Here is a 17,752-nt window from a genome sequence, read left to right as displayed (position 1 = left end):
TATATATACAACAAGGCAAATCAGTCCGTGGCAAGGGAACAATTTCGCTGATACGAAACGACAGTGTTATTGCTCGAGATCCCTTTTTATATTTCACATCTCGTTTTTATTTCCGCGCAAAAGCCCCGCGCTGTCTGTGGATCTCCCAAGGAGCTAAACATGCAGCATAATCTGTCCTGCTGCTCTCCATCAAGAGGAACTTGGCGTTGGTTGAACATAATGCTCCCCAAAGCTTACTGCTTTTACGATGAGCCATTCGCCAGGTTTATGAAAACCTCCCCTTTGCATTATTTTGTTCTGGCGGATTCCATTGTTCTGGCATTTGAAGACAGTTTCCTTTTGTTGTAGACTAATGTTCACACCAGGCTCGTGATTGATCTGCATGGAGATATTCCAAGAAGAACCCGGACCAGGAACGCAAAAGGGCACTGAATTCAAATTCCATAAACAGCAGTCCGAGAATCAGAAATAATTTTAGACAAATATGGGAATAAAAATGTCATTAAAAAAGAATAGAAAAGAATTAAAAAAAGAATAAATAAAGTTTTATAAGTTCATGTACCAGCAGCAGAATTAGGCCATTCGGCCCATCAAGTCTACTCCGCCATTCAATCGTGGCTGATCTATCTTTCCCTCTCAACCCCATTCTCCTGCCTTCTCCCCATGACCCCCGACACCCATACCTATGTCATATGATGCATTAAAAACCATTATAAAGTAAACTTGTGAGTTTACATGGTGCAACATGGTTCATGGATCAACAGTCTGAAGAAGGGTTCCGACCTGAAACGTCACCTATTACTTTGCCGTTGAGTTACTCCAGCATTCTGTGCCTTTCTTCAGCATAAACCAGCATCTGCTGTTCCTTCCGCCACATTCGACACAACATGTTTGGATCAATATTTAAGGTGACTATTGATTTGAGAAATAGAAAAACATACTGTAAGAACTGTGGTTACTGGCAATCTCAAATAAAATTAGGGAACGCTAGAAATATTCGGAAGACCAGAATGGAGACCAGTGATGGCACAACAGGGGCGACACAGTGGCACAGCTGGAAGAGATCAGGCTCCATCCTGACCTTGGATGCTGTCTTTGTGGAGTTTGCATGTTCTCCCCATGACTGCGTAGGTTTCCGGCTGGGGGGGGGGGGGGGGGGGTTGGATATCTTCCACATCCCAAAGATGTGCGGGCTTGTAGGTTAATTAGTCTTTGTAAATTGCCACTAGTTTGCAAGGGGTGGATGTGAAAGTCCGATAACACAGAACTAGTGTGAATGGGTGATCAATAGTTGATGTAGACTCGGCTGGCCAAAGGGCCTGTTTGCATGTGGTATCCTTCGACCAAAATAAGTTATCAGAGTAGTTATCTGATCCCACCAATGCCTCTTGCATGAGATTTAAATTTGAGTTTAGTTTAGTTTAGAGGCACAGCGTGGCAACAGGCCCTTCGGCCCACCGAGTCCCCTCCGACCAGCAATCCCTGTACACTAACACTACCCTACACATTAGGGACAATTTACAATTTTACCAAGCCAATTAGCCTACAAACCAGTACGTCTTTGGAGTGTGGGAGGAAACTGGAGCACCCGGAGAAAACCTAAGCAGGTCACGGGAAGAACGTGCAAACTCCATTCAGGCAGCACCCGTAGTCAGGATCGAACCCAGGTCTCCGGCGCTGTAAAGCAGCAACTCTACCGCTGCGCCACCGTGCCACCAATTCATCTCATTCAAATTCATCCCAATAATTTGAAATCCGGTTAGATTAATATATTCCTAATGAACACAGATTACTGGATTGTTGTAGAATCCCATCTGGTTCTCTTATGCCTGCCTTGAATCACCACTTTTAAATATCCACTGAACCGGTCTCACGATGGGCTTTCAGTCCAGTGGTGTTGGTCTTGATGGAGCTGTCCAGATCCCCAAGATAAATGACAAAATAATACAGCAATGTATGCAGATAAAAACAGAGTTTATATTTCAAGTAAGAACTGATAAACAATTGTTGACCTGAAATGTTAGCTCTTTATACTTTAGAAATACAGTGGCCCTTCGGTCCACCAAGTTCGTGCCGACCAGCGATCCCCGGACTATCATATATACTAGGGCCAATTAAATTTTTTATTGAAGCCAATTAAATCTACAAACTACGTCTTTAGTGTGTGGGAGGAAACCGGAACACCCGGAAAAAACCCAAGCGGGTCAAGGGGAGAAGATACAAACTCCGTACAGACAGCACCCGTCGTCAGGATCGAACCTGGGTCTCTGACGCAGTCAGGCAGCAGAGGAATCATCACCAAAGCACACGAAAATCCTCGCACTAAAATCTCCAAGGTAAAAACTCATTAGGAGGCTAAATTTATTCAACCTTCGTTAAAAGAGAATGATAATTCCAACCCCTCTGGCTGGACTAGATTTCAGCAGCAGATTTCTAACAGGAGTTTAAAGTATTCTATCACATTGTCTCCATGCTGTATGGATATTTTAGGTTTCGGGGGTCCGTGAAGCAATTATTCACCTGCTTAAATTTTTTAGTGAATTATACGAAGCATGGAAATGTTTCATTATGACCTCATTAGATTAGTCACTAAACAATTAATTAGATTTTCTTGCAATGTTTAATACGTGTGTAAGAATTGCTAACAGCATTTTCCAGGTAATTACATTTGAAGAGATGCACATTGAACTACATCAGTGTCTACTTCAGAACGGTAAATATCCCCGAAAAGAGTGTACCTGTTTTTCAAAAACCCTCGCCTGAAGTGTCGACAATCTTTAGAAAAATCATAAAATTATCATGCTGGACTTTCCTGGCTGGAGTCCATGTCCTGAATGGAACGGCCAGGGTGGAAGATATGCTACCTTACAGCGCCAGAGCCCCGCGTTCCATCCTGACTATGGGTGCTTGTCTGTATGGAGTTTGTATGTTCTCCCTGCGTGGGTTTTCTCCGAGATCTTCGCTTTCCTCCCACACTCCAAAGGCGTACAGGTTTGCAGGTTAATTGGCTTGGTATAAATGTAAATCGTCCCCAGTGTGTGTAGGACTAGTGTTAATGTGCGGGGATCGCTGGTCGGTGCAGACACTCGGTGGGCCAGAGGGCCCGTTTCCACGCTGTATCTCTAAACTAAACTAAACTAAAATTAAAACTAACTCTTGACCTTAAGGCTTGCACTGTTGAACACAGAGGTCCAAGCTTACTGGGTGACTGATGGTCCTGCATCTGCCCACAAACTGTGCTACTGGACCCTGAACGTGTCCAGTCGCGCTGTGATTTCACCAGGTTACAGACATTGTCATTCAACTCCAGGTTTAGAGATACAGCACAGAAACAGGCCCTTCGGCCCACCGAGTCCGCTCCGACCAGCAATCCCAGCACTCTAGCACTATCCTACACACACTTAGGACAATTTACAATTCTGACCGAAGCCAATGAACCTGCAAACCTGCACGTCTTTGAAATGTGGGAGGAAACCAGAGCACCCGGAGAAAACCCACGCCGTTCTTCTGCTTTTTTTAATAGAGTCATAGTTATGGAGTCATACAGAGTGAAAACAGGCCCTTCGGCCTAACTTACCCACACCGGCCAACATGCCCCATCTACACCAGTCCCACCTGCCTGCGTTTGGCCCATATCCCTCCAAACCTGTCCTATCCATGCACCTGTCTGTTTCTTGAACATTGCAATAGTACCTGCCTCAACTACCTTCTCTGGCAGTTCATTCCTTGCATCCACCAACTTTTGTGTGAAAAAAAGGAACCTGCCACAGGTTCCTATTAAATCTTTTTGCCCCCTCACCCATGTCCTCTGGTTCTCAATTCCCCTACTCTGGGCAAGAGACTCTGTGCGTCTACCCGATCTATTCGGGTACACGCACCATTTAGGTACCCGATCTAATCGGCCAATGGTGGCCGATTAGGAAAAGGGGAGATGCAACGAGACCTGGGTGTCATGGTACACCAATCATTGAAAGTAGGCATGCAGGTGCAGCAGGCAGTGAAGAAAGCAAATGGTATGTTAGCATTGATAGTAAAAGGATTTGAGTATAGGAGCAGGGAGATTCTACTGCAGTTGTACAGGGTCTTGGTGAGACCACACCTGGAGTATTGCGTACAGTTTTGGTCTCTAAATCTGAGGAAAGACATTCTTGCCATAGAGGGAGTACAGAGAAGGTTCACCAGACTGATTCCTGGGATGTCAAGACTTTCATATGAAGACAGACTGGATAGACTCGGCTTGTACTCGCTAGAATTTAGAAGATTGAGGGGGGACCTTATAGAAACTTACAAAATTCTTAAGGGGTTGGACAGGCTAGATGCAGGATGATTGTTCCCGATGTTGGGGAAGTCCAGGACAAGGGGTCACAGTTTAAGGATAAAGGGGAAATCCTTTAGGACCGAGTTGAGAAAAACATTTTTCACACAGAGAGTGGTGGATCTCTGGAGCTCTTTGCCACAGAAGGTAGTTGAGGCCAGTTCATTGGCTATATTTAAGAGGGAGTTAGATGTGGCCCTTGTGGCTAAAGGGATGAGGGGGTATGGAGAGGATACTGAGTTGGATGATCAGCCATGATCATATTGAATGGCGGTGCAGGCTCGAAGGGCCGAATGGCCTACTCCTGAACCTATTTTCTATGTTTCTATGTTTCTATTACTCTCATGATTTTGCACACCTCTATAAGATCACCCCTCATCCTCCTGCGTTCCAAGGAATAGAGTCCCAGCCAGCTCAACCTCTCCCGAGACATCAGGCCTTCGAATAATCAGCACCCGTAGAAAACCAACGCGGTCACAAGGAGAATGTACAAACAGCACCCTTAGGCGGGATCGAACCCGGGTCTCTGGTGCTGCAAGGCAGCAGCCCTACCGCTGCGCCACCGTGCCGCTCTCTGCGGGAAAATAAATTTCATCAAGCCGTCCCCATTCTCATGGCCACACAATGAATGGATCCTTTGAATGAATGAGTGACTGAATGGATGAATGAATGAATGAATGAAATCTCCACTTCAACAACGCATACAATTTCCACAAGCCATCATCAATGCATTTCAGATTCCAGTGATTTGTGTGAAAATATTTCTCTTCCAATTCTTCTTCAACCAGATTTTTTTTATTTTTCTTCACAGTCTGGGCCTGCTGTTTCATCTGGAACAAATCAGATCTGATCACTGCAGAAGCCCCACCTGACAACAATTGCAATATGTGAGAATGATATGAGCCGATATGAACATACAGATGAGATTACAACTGTGAATTCACTGCGCTATTTATGACAGAATATATGAGGCATCGGCTTCAGAGTTGATCTCTTTGACCAGCCCTGGGGATCTTAACTGGAAGTGGCTGTAGATCGGTATTAAGTTATAATGCTAGTCCTATCATTAAGTGATAGGGATGGTGATAATAACATTGATGGTGCTATGCTTGGGCAATTAACATTATGGGCAGACCTGGATGTCGCAGAGATCTTGTTAAAAGGCATAGATTAAATCTTTAATAGACACAAAATGCTGGAGTCACTCGGTGGGACAGGCAGCATCTCTGGAGAGAAGGAATGGGTGACATTTCGGGTCGAGACCCTTCTTCAGACTGGAGAGGGTTCAGGTTCAGAGCTCAGTCTGAAGAAGGGTCTCGACCCGAAACGTCACCCATTCCTTGTCTCCAGCGATGCTGCCTGTCCCGCCCGCCGAGTGACTCCAGCATTTTGTGTCCGTCTCCGGTTTAAACCAGCACCTGCAGTTCCTTCCCACACAGAGCGTGGCTGCAAATGCGTTTCATGTGATTGATTTGTGGTGACATTTTGAGTGAGGAAGTAATGGTTGTGACAATCACTGCAAGTTTAATCAGCTACAATAGACGTCAATGCAGTCAGATTATAATGAAGTTAATTTCATCAAGAGGTTCAGATGATTATCGAATTTAGGGCAAGCTCCTGCAATTTATAGCTGTCATCTCAACTCCGAGATTATCTCGAAATTCATCCTTATATTTTCAAATGTATCAGGCAGTTTTTATTCTCTTGGTGCACTTACATAGAAACATAGAAACATAAAAACATAGAAAATAGGTGCAGGAGTAGGCCATTCGGCCCTTCCAGCCAGCACCACAATTCAATATGATCATGGCTGATCATCCAGAATCCAGGATGCTTCTGGGTCATAAGTTCCAGGAGGAGAATTAGGCCATTCGGCCCATCAGATCACCTCTGCTATCCAATCATGGCTGATCGATCTCACCCTCTCAACCCCATTCTCCTGCCTTCGCCCCATGAACCCTGACACCCGTACTAACCAAGAATCTGCCAATCTCCATCTTAAAAATATCCAAAAATCCAAAAAATGTCCACCTTAAAAATATAAAAATGTAATAGTTAGTCCCTGCCTCAAATACCTACTCTGGCAGATCATTCCATCAACTCACCACCCTTTGTGTGAAAAAGTTACCCCTTAGTTTTAAGGTGAGGGGGAAAGATTTGATGGGAAAGGCTCTTTGCATTGACCCAATCTATTCCCCTCATGATTTTGTTCTCATTAATATTGAATATTTTCTTACATAACTGTTTAATCTCTTCATCAATTCACTCAATGTTCTAATATCTTCTCATGCCTTTGTTTGATACCTAATTATATTTGACAAGATGGAGGTGAGTTGCCTTCCTGAATCACTGCAGTCCTTCTAGCAATAGTACTGCCACTGATGGACGAGCTCTTGGGGAGAGGAGTTGTGACTTATTTCCAGCAGGATTGTATGTGTCTGGAAGGAGAACTTGCAAATGACTCACTTTGAATAAAACAAGGGCTTCCCACTTAAACAGATCACTGCCATTGTCAATCTTCTGCGGAAATGAAATATATATCCATTCCAACATAGCTCACAGCCAGGCAAGACCAAGCTAGTGATGGAGGTTTTACACGTTGACAATGGTAAAATACAATATTAAATACAAATTGTAAAGATGTGATTTCTTTAGTGCCTTTAATGCAGTCTGATGACAATTTGGTTTGAATTTAACATTCTCATATAATAACTCCATTTTAATACTGAAGGTTTCACAAGATCTAAAAAGCTAACCAAAACAAAACAACAGTCTGCGCCTTGTTAATATAGTTTAGTTTAGAGATACAGGGTGGAAACAGGCCCTTCGGCCCACCGGGTCCGTGCCGACCAGCGATCGCTGCACACTAACACTAGTCCGACACACACTGAGGGCAATTTACATTCATACCAAGCCAATTAGACCTACAAGCCTGTCCCATCCATGTACCTGTCTGGTTGTTTCTTAAACATTGCAATAGTTCCTGCCGCAACTACCACCTCAGGCAGCTCGTTCCCATACACCCACCCGCCATTGTGTGAATGTGCACATTCTTATGGTGTGGAAACACGCCTTTCAGCCCAACTTGCCCACACCAGCCGCAACTTGCCCCACCTGCACTTGTCCCACCAGCCTGCTTTTGGCCCATAGTGGGCCCTCACAGGGAGGTGAATCCGTGGAATTAGTTGCCACAGAAGGCTGTGGAGGCCAAGTCAAAGGATATTTTTAAGGCAGAGGTAGATAGATTCTTGATTAGTACGGGTGTCAGAGGTTATGGGGAGAAGGCAGGAGAATGGAGGGAGAGATAGATCAGCCATGAGTGAATGGCGGAGTCGACTTGATGGGCCGAATGGCCTAATTCTACTCCTAACCCTTATGACCTTTTGTGCTTGGGTCTCTGCAGTGGTACAAGGACAGAGATCCTTTCAACCATCAGTCATGGATATTGGAAGCTGAGGCACAAATGACTGTAGGGAAGCGGCAGCATGGGTGTAGGTACGGTAAGCCGACCGGCGGTGGGAAGCAGAGCTGGGCCTCGAAGGTGGAGAGGGTCGCTGTAGGCCTTGCCGCAGCCTGGGCCTCGATGGTGGACAGAGTTGCTGTAGGCCATGCATCAGCCTGGGGCTCGGCTCGGCGGGCCAACCGCAGGCTGGGCTCATTTGGTGAGGTTAGGCCTCCGAGCACGGCCCCTGCTGGCCTCGTGGACCGGGAGTCGGAGAGAGGAGGTGGAGGGAGATGGTGACGGCGGCAGATGCTGGACAAAGGGCCCGGTGAGAGGAACCGTTGGAGGGGGGAAGTCTTACCTTCCACGCACTCGAGGTCGGCTGCAGGAGGCCCCCCCCCACCTGGGGAATGAGGGCTGAAGAGGGCGAGGCACGGAGTACGGTTCACGGGACGACCACAAAGGCCGGTTGCAGCCGGGACTTGGGCTCCACAAACCCAACAGGACCAGAGGCCGAAGCCTCAGAAGAAAAGGCCACACCTTTAGAAAGGAGATGAGAAGGAATTTCTTTAATGGCGTAAAATGGTGCCTTCAGTACTGACAGGGGTGATTATGTTCACGTACAGGGGATAATCTTGCGCATCTATCTGTATGCACTAATACGTATTTCACTGTACCTGGTACGTGGCGCAGCGGTAGAGTTGCTGCCTTCGAGCAAAAGCAGCGCCAGAGGCCCGGGCTCGATCCCGACTACGGGTGGTGTCTGTACGGAGTTTGTGCGTTCTCCTCGCGACCTGCATGGGTTTTCTCCGAGATCTTCGGTTTCCGCTCACACTCCAAGAGGTGCAGGTTTGTGGGTTAATTGGCTTGGTAAAATGTAATTGGTTAAGTGGCTTGGTGGGTGCAGGATAGTGTTAATGTGCGGGGCACGCTGGGCCGGTGCTGACCCAGTGGGCCGAAGGGCCTGTTTCCGCGCTGTGTCCCTAAACCAAACTAAACTAAGTGGCAATAAAGAGACCATTGATCGGGGAGATACAATGTGGGTGACTAGCGCTGTAGTGTGACGGGACTGCCTTTGTGCGGGTGGTGCTGCTGCTTTCATGAAGGGTCATGTTCCCAATCACCTGAGCACACAGCCTTGAGCTGTTGTTGAAGTCAACATGTGCAAACACTCTGATAAGTTCAGACATGCTGAGGCACAAAGCGCTCCCTTTATCTCTAACTGCACAGCAGTTACAAAAAAACAGGACGTTTTGTAAATACAAACAGCTACAAATGTGGATTAAGTGGAGCAGGCTCCCCGTGGCAACGAATAACAATTCTAAGGGGGTCCTTGACAAGTCACAAACGAGCCATTCTGTGCACATGGCCAAAGGACTGTTTCGTTGCCACCCTCTCTAATGGACTGGCCATTGCTTAAGACATTTCAGTCAACCTTCCCTCCGACTTTGCACACGTATAAATTTAATAGATGCGGGTGGCACGTTGGCGCAGCGTTAGTGTTGCTGCCTTCCAGCGCCAGAGACCCGGGTTCGATCCTGACTACGGGTGCTGTCTGTACGGAGTTTGCACGTTCTCCCTGTGACCGCGTGGATTTATCTCCGAGATCTTCGGTTTCCTCCCACACTCCAAAGACGTACAGGTTTGTAGTTTAATTGGTTTGGTATAAAAATGTAAATTGTCCCTAGTGCGTGTAGGATAATGTTAATGTGCGGGGATCGCTGGTCGGCGCGGACTCGGTGGGCCGAAAGGCCTGTTTCCGCTCTGTGTCTCTAAACTAAACCAAAATAAGTGAATGTGTGGTACAAATCAAATTCATGGAAACAGCAATTGGATTGCACAGTGTTGGATTTCCAACACAATGGGATTGAAAATTGGTTTAACATAGAACATAGAACAGTACATCACAGCTACGTCCCACATTGTTTGTGCCGAACATGATGCCAAGTTAAACCAATCTCATCTGCCTGTATATGATCTATATCCCTCTGTTCCCAACACTACCATGTGCCTACCTAAAGCCTCTTATATGCCACTATTGTATCTGTTTTCCTTCTCTGTGGATTGTCACCTTGGTCGTGGTGGAGAAGCTTGTGTGGACCTGAGATCCTGAGAGCGATGCCGTCTGGAGCTATGCTCCTGGTGGGGCCACCCATGGCAGTAAGGTCGAGGGGGAGGTCTCTGACAAAGAGCAATCCAACCAAAACCTCAACAGTGGAACAGGCGAGGAGGACGATGGCTGACCTTAGTGGAGCGTCACAACGGCTGGGAAGGCGGATGAAGGCTGCAGCAGAAACGGGTCTCCGGTCATCTTGGACTCCATGCCACTGGATCCTGACCCAGATCTGTCAAGGACCGTGGGGGGTGGCTGTTTGTGCACCAGTCTCCCCACGTTAAACAAAGTCACGCACAGGCGTCCTCCATGTAGGGAATAGCACCCTGGAGACACCCATGGTCAGCCATGACCGAAGGGGGCCGAAGATCTCTCTCTACCACCATCCCAGGCAATGCGTTCCAGGCCCCCACCACCCTCTGTGTAATAAATTTGCCCTGTACATCTTCCCCCTCTCACCTTAAAGCTACGTCCTCTAGTGTTGGACATTTTCACCCTGGGAAAAAGGTTCGGACTGTCAAAAAAAGTTTCTGACTGTCTTAACGTGGGTCAAAACTTGCCCATTGGGAAATCACCAAGGTATTGCCTCCAGCGTATTCAAGGTTGGCTGTAGGAGGTGTCCCCAGGACACTAAAGGGAGGGACGTCGGTTGGCGGGTGGAGCTGGTCGAGAGTGATGGAGGAGGCCCCGCACTCAACTGGAGGTTCAACTGGATCAGTAGTTACTCCAGTACATCGAGCACGATTGACTTTGTGTAAATGGCGCCAAAATGTGATGACTCGTGCACGCGTGATCGATGCAGAGACAATGCCACTGTGCAGTGCGCACATGGCAGTGTAGCACCGTTGCACCATTGAAATTGAGTGAGGTGACTTCTTTTGTGAACCTCCTGGAATCTCCATGAAAATTCCACTTCAGGAGCGCATGCGATGATATCATTCCCCATGCAAACCCTTCTCTCGCAGCGTTGCAGTGTAGCAAGGCCTCACTATCCAGGAGAAGCCCAGGGTCAGACACTCCAAGGAAAACGTGGTTTCTGCACTGTCATCTGAAAAAACTCGAAGGTGAGTAAAACACTGACCGAAGCCCAAGGGTCTGAAGAAGGGTCTCGACCCGAAACGTCACCCATTCCTTCTCTCCCGTGATTTTGCCTGTCCCGCTGAGTTACTCCAGCTTTTTGTGTCTGTCCATGGGTCCTCCATCCACTTAATGTCCCAACCCCATGGCCAACGTATCTATTACCTTCTCTGCTCGCCACTGTACAGCTGGTCCTCCCAATTCTTCCCCATCTCTCCTTGTCCATGTGAGGTTCCACCCCAGACTCCCACCCAGATCTTATGTGCCTGCTCACGAACTTGCCCCAACTCTTTTCCCCAAATGAACTTTAGTTTAGTACTGAACAAGGTGTGAAGAAGGGCCTCGACCTGAAACATCTCCCATTCCTTCTATCCAGAGATGGGATACTCCAGCATTTTGTGTCTATCTTTGATGTAAACCAGCATCTGCAAATTCCTTCCTACACATTTAGTTAAGGTTAATATAGACACAAAAAGCTGGAGTAACTCAGCGGGACAGGCAGCATCTCTGGAGAGAAGGAATGGGTGACGTTTCGGGTCGAGACCCTTCTTCAGACTTAGTTTAGATTAGTTTAGGTTAGAGACACAGCGCGGAAACAGACCCTTCTTCCCACTGAGACCACGTCGACCTGCAATCCCCGCACATTAACGCTATCCTTATCCAGTAACACAAACCACTATTAACACACTAGGAACAATTTACAATTTTACAGTGCCAATTAGCCTACAAACCTGCACAACTTTGGAAGGAAGTGTGGAAGGAAACCGGAGCACCCGGAGAAAACCCAAGCAGGTAACGGGGAGAACGTGCAAACTCCGTTCAGACAGCATCCATTGTCAGGATCGAACTCGGGTCTCTGGCGCTGTAAAGCAGCAACTCTACCATTGTGCCACCGTGCCGCCCAACGAACAGACGTTACAGTCCAGGCTACAGACAACAGCTCCTTTCCCCCACCACCTCATCCCACAATAGACTTCTCCAGCACAGCCTCACAACTCAGAAGCTCTGAGCCTGAAGAAGGTCCCGACCCGAAACGTCACTTGTCCACTCCTTCCACAGATGCTGCCTGACCCGCTGAGTTCCTCCGGCACTTTGACACAAACCCTTTGTGTTTTGCGCAAGATTCCAGCATCTGCAGTTACGTCTGTCTCCGTCTCTCAGAAGACAAGGACTGGCTGGCACGTGTTAGTGTAAAAAAGTTCCACTCACTTACTCTCATTCCAGCATATCTATCAGGCAATGGATTTCTGTTTTGTTTTTGAAATTAATTTATAGAGTGTGACCATCCCTGGCGAGAGCAACATTTATTGCACATTCTTTGCGGTGATCGAGCAACTATAGTGCAGTATATTTTCCTCATATTTCTCTGCTCCACTGGAGGCCGCAGATCAACAGTTACCTCACTGACTGCAGAGCATTTTGAGACATTCTGAAGTAGTGAACAATGCAATATAAATGACAGTTTTAAATCAGCCGTCATCCTTGCTATTCTGCAGGGTATTGCTCACTGCGATTTAATGGTCAGGTTGGGCCATACATCATGTCTCCAATTCTTACAAAATAATTCCTGGCCCTGTACACTTCCACTGTCTCCCTCGTGGCCTGCCTCTTCATCTCTGACATGGCAGGAGGTTCTCTGCACATGTTGTTTGTTAGGTGGCCTGAATCTTCTTGTGCAGACTGAAGAAGGGTCTCGACCCGAAACGCCACCCATACCTTCTCTCCAGAGATGCCGTCTGACTCGCTGAGTTACTCCGACTTTTTTGTGTCTGTCTTCGGTTTAAACCAGCATCTGCCGTTCCTTCCTACACATTTTGTCTGCTCCACTGCGAAATCTGCTCAAGGTACGCCTACTTTGAAGAGGTTCTCCTCCTCTCTCCGATGAGAGTTCTGGGACATCCTCTCTCGCTGCGAGGCTGAAGAAGAGTCTCGACCCGAAACGTCACCTATTCCTTCTCTCCAGAGATGCTGTCTGGCCCGCTGAGTTACTCCAGTATTTTGTGCCTATCTTCTAAATATTCTCCCGGCAGCTTGTGCTAGATGCTTCCTTGTTTTAAATATCTTTCCTCCATGTTTAGTTTAGTTTAGTTTAGTTTAGTTTAGTTTAGTTTAGTTTAGTTTAGTTTAGTTTAGTTTAGTTTAGTTTAGTTTAGTTTAGTTTAGTTTAGTTTTGTTTAGTTTTGTTTAGTTCAGCTCGTGTCTGATTAATTGATAAAAGATACCGAGGAATAGGATGCAACAAAGAAGGTTCACTATGAGAAACATGACTAACTGCTCTTTGAGTTTAGTTCATTATTAGTTTAGTTTAATTGGGATTATTAGTTAAGTTTAGTTTAGTTTATTGTCACGTGTACTGAGTTACAGTGAAAAACTTTTGTTGCGTGCTAACCAGTCAGCGGAAAGACAAGACATGATTACAATCAAGTGCATAGATACATGGTAAAGGGAAAGACATTTAGTGCAAGATAAAGTCCAGTAAAGTCCGATTAAAGATAGTCTGAGGGTCTCCAATGAGGTAGATGGTCGCTCTGCACCATTCTCTAGTTGTGGTAGAATGATTCAGATGCCTAATAACAGCTGGGGAAGAAACTGCCCCTGAATCTGGAGGTGTGCATTTTCACACTTCTGTACCTTTTGCCTGATGGGAGAGGGGAGAAGAGGGAGTGGCCAGGTTGCGACTCGTCCTTGATGATGCTGCTGGCCTTGCCGGGGCAGCGTGAGGTGTAAATGGAGTCAATAGTAGTGCGGTTGATTTGTGTGATGGTCTGGGCTGCGTCCACAATTCTTGCAATTTCTTTCTGTCCTGGACAGAGCTGTTCCCAAACCAGCTCAAACCTAGCTAGAGATGTTGGGGCAATGCACCCTCTATTTATGAACGATTCAGCGGTAATAAATCCTGTTGCGGGACGTGGCATTGTCCTATTGTTTAGGAACAATACTACAAGGCAATGTTTCATGGTGATGTTTAACTCATCTACCATAACTCACTACAGTCGTGCCTGTTTATGAATTGGCCTTTCCACATCCCAGCCTGAAGCTGGACGGGAAAGGGAAGTAAATCAGTGACTAATTCTGTTGCTTTCAGTGAGTTGTTCAAACTAAAAACAGTCTAAATCATGTCCCATTTGCTGATATGATTTTTGTTCAGCAGGTCGCAGTGCGGCACAGTGATGCGGCTGGTAGAGCTGCTGCCTCACAGCGCCGGAGACCCGGGTTCGATCCTGACCTCGGGTTCTGTCTGTGAGGAGTTTGAATGTTCTCCCTGTGTCTGCGTGGGTTTCCTCCAGGTGCTCCGGTTTCCTCCCACACTACAAAGACATGCGGGTTTGTGGATTAAACCTCAGAATATAAATGAGAAAGGAGATGAGGAGGAATTTCTTTAGTCAGAGGGTGGTGAACCTGTGGAATTCATTGCCACAGACGGCTGTGGAGGCCAAGTCATTGGCTATTTTTAAGGTGGAGATTGACAGATTCTTGATTAGTACGGTCGTCAGGGGTTGTGTGGAGAAGGCAGGAGAATGGGGTTAGGAGGGAGAGATAGATCAGCCAGGATTGAAAGGCGGAGTAGACTTGATGGGCCAAATAGCCTAATTCTCCTCCTATCACATGACCTTCTGACCCTTTTGTCTGCTATTTGATTAATTGAAAGATGTAGCATGGAAACAGGCCCTTCAGCCCATCAAGCCCATGCCCACCTCCGATCGCTCATTCCCTCTATTTCGATGTTATTCCAAGTTAATGCCCAATCCCTGCACACTGGGGGGCAATTTACAGAGGCCAATTAACCTACAAACCCGCACATCTTTGTGACGTGGGATGAAAACAGAACTCACAGCCAGGGGGACCCCATGCGATCGCAACAGGGAGGGCGTGCAAACTCCACACAGACCAACACCCAAGGTCAGGATCAAACCGGGACTCTGGCGCTATGAGACAGCAGCTATGCTGCCCCCCTTCAGAATTCCAACCCCGTGCCTCCGTTTTAAACAAGCCTGGCCAGTTTGCAATTCATACCATCTGCGTTGAAACATTTTCATGTCTTTGTTCAAAGCTGCGTCTGAATCTGTCCACCTACTTAATGTATGTTCATACATCTGTTTCAGAACAGGAATTCTCTGTGTCGCTGTAGTGATTGCCGCAGCTGCCATGGGTAATTATTTTCTCCCACCTGTAGAATATAAATGTTTGTTTTCTGTACCCACTGTGGTTTTTTTTCACTGGGCAGCCGAGACAAGGCATCGATCGTAAACAGTTTGATGTCATTGTTAAACTGAGGCAAAAGGATGTGTAGGAAGGAACGGCAGACGCAGGTTTAATCCGAGGATGAGCACAAAAGGCTGGAGTAATCAGCGGACGGGCAGCATCTCTGGAGAGGAGGAAAGGGTGAGGGTCGAGAGATCCTTCTTCAGGGTCTCGACCCCGAAACGTCACCCATTCCTTCTCTCCAGAGATGCTGCCTGTCCCGCTGAGTTACGCCAGCAAGCAAGAATTTCATTGTCCTATCTGGGACACATGACAATAAACTCTCTTGACTCTTGACTTGACTTGACATTTTGTGTCTATCTTAGGTCTTCGATAGAACCAGCTTGTGACCAAAGATAGACTTCTATGATCTTTGCTTGTGACTTAGGCAGTCATTGTGCATTGTGCTGATCTACATCGGTGAGACCAAGCGTAGGCTTGGCGTTCGTTTCGTCGAACACCTCCGCTTGGTCCGCATTAACCAACCTGATCTCCCGGTGGCTCAGCACTTCAACTCCCCCTCCCATTCCGAATCCGACCTCTCTGTCCTGGGCCTCCTCCATGGCCAGAGTGAGCACCACCGGAAACTGGAGGAGGAGCACCTCATATTCCGCCTGGGGAGTCTGCATCCCGGTGGCCTGAACATTGACCTCCAATTTCTGGTAACCATTGCTGTCTCCTCCCCTTCTCAGCTCTCCCTCTTCCCTCCGGCTCCTCCTCTTCCTTTCTTCTTCCCCCCCCCCTCACCCTGCATCGGTCTGAAGAAGGGTTTTGGCCCGAAACGTTGCCTATTTCCTTCGCTCCATAGATGCTGCCGCACCCGCTGAGTTTCTCCAGCATTTTTGTCTTCCTTCGATTTTCCAGCATCTGCAGTTCCTTCTTGAACATTGTGCATTGTCCATCACTTCATCCATCATCGACCTTGACTTCTTAGCCAGAATCCGCTTTGCATGTGCTGCCTTTCTTCTGCTCAAGTTTGCACTTCAGATTTACTGCGATTCACACGCACTCCCTTCATCAATCCCCGCACATCGACACACTCACTTCCCTTGTCACTTCCGAATGGCTTTCCACATTGACAAACGTGCTATATATATACACACATGGGCTCAGCGGACCCTGTCCCCGAACAGAATCCACGGCTGGTGAACCGACTTATGTGCATGAGGCAGGAGGAGATGAACAAGTTGCTCGTGGTTTATTCGAAAGCTTTTCACAAGAGTTGCTGCCTTGCTGAGACCCGGGTTCGATCCTGACTACGGGTTCTGTCTGTGCGGAGTTTGTATGTTCGCACCATGACCTGCGTGGGTTTTCTCCGGGATCTGTAGGTTAATTGGCTTGGTAAAATTGTAAAATGTCCCTAGTGTGTGTTGGATAGTGTTAGTATACGGGGGGGTCGCTGGTCGGCACGGACTCGGGGCTGTTTCCGCACTGTATCTCCAAAGTAAACCAGACTCTCATTCTCTTTCTCTCTCTCTCTCACTATTTCTTTCCCGTGCTCTCTCACTCACTCTGCAGATGCATTTTCAGTTTTTAATGCAGATTTAGAGTCATGGAGAGTAACATCTCTCTCTTCGGTATAAACCAGCATCTGCAGTTTCTTCCTACACCGTATCACACGGACCATGTGCTATTTACCACAAATGTCACCAAGTACCAAGAAACTCAATGGGTGGGAAGGAACTGCAGATGCTGGTTTAACACTGAAGATAGACACAAAATGCTGGAGTAACTCAGGCAGGCGGGACAGGCAGCATCTCTGGAGAGAAGGAATGCTTGCTTTCATAGTACTGAGTTCGCAAAAAAAAGTTTCTTATACTCTGTGATGCATCGTGTAGTACAGTATTCGGTAGCATATCAGTCATTCTCAACGGAAACAACATGCCTTTCACTTTACCGCGGGCAATTTCATGGATGGTCCGCTTGTAAAACAATCTTGACAACAGAAAGATCTTGAAAGATTTGGCATTTCAGATAAGTTTGCATTTGAAACCCTTATTGACCTATTCTATATGCCTCATGTGTAAAATCAATCATAACTATCTGGACACCTGCATCATGCTCCATTGAAAACACTCCCCTCAAACAGCAATGAAGGGCAAAGCTAATCTCGGATCTCACTCATTGCATCCCTGTAACCAAGCAGGAACAAGTCACGCGTTTACTTCTAACATTAAGATAAGGAGGTTTACTACAATATAAAATGGCCCAAACTTTTCAAGCTTGACTTTTCCAACCAGTGGACACCAGGATTGTAATGAGGGGAGGTTGTATTGCTAGACCCCTGAGTGGCACCTTATTTCTTCCCATTACAAAACAAACTAATTTATTTAGTCTCACACAATATTGCTCCAAAAACAGTTATTGATCTACACAGATCGCTTGACTAGGCAAATCGATGTATGGCAGTGGAAGACAAGTGATGGATTGGACCAGAATTGAGTACTAACTCACTCTTTGCTGAGTTGGTTGAGCTCTGGCGCACTGTAAACCGTTGTAATCCGGGGAAGGAATAGTCGTGGCTACTCGATGCCGCAGGGGTTTTAGAAATCCTGAAGTTCAA

This window comes from Amblyraja radiata, chromosome 28 (assembly GCF_010909765.2).
Source record: "Amblyraja radiata isolate CabotCenter1 chromosome 28, sAmbRad1.1.pri, whole genome shotgun sequence".
In the NCBI taxonomy this organism is placed as follows: Eukaryota; Metazoa; Chordata; class Chondrichthyes; order Rajiformes; family Rajidae; genus Amblyraja; species Amblyraja radiata.
The sequence above is the reverse complement of the archived record's forward strand: the minus strand, read 5'-3'. Positions refer to the sequence as shown.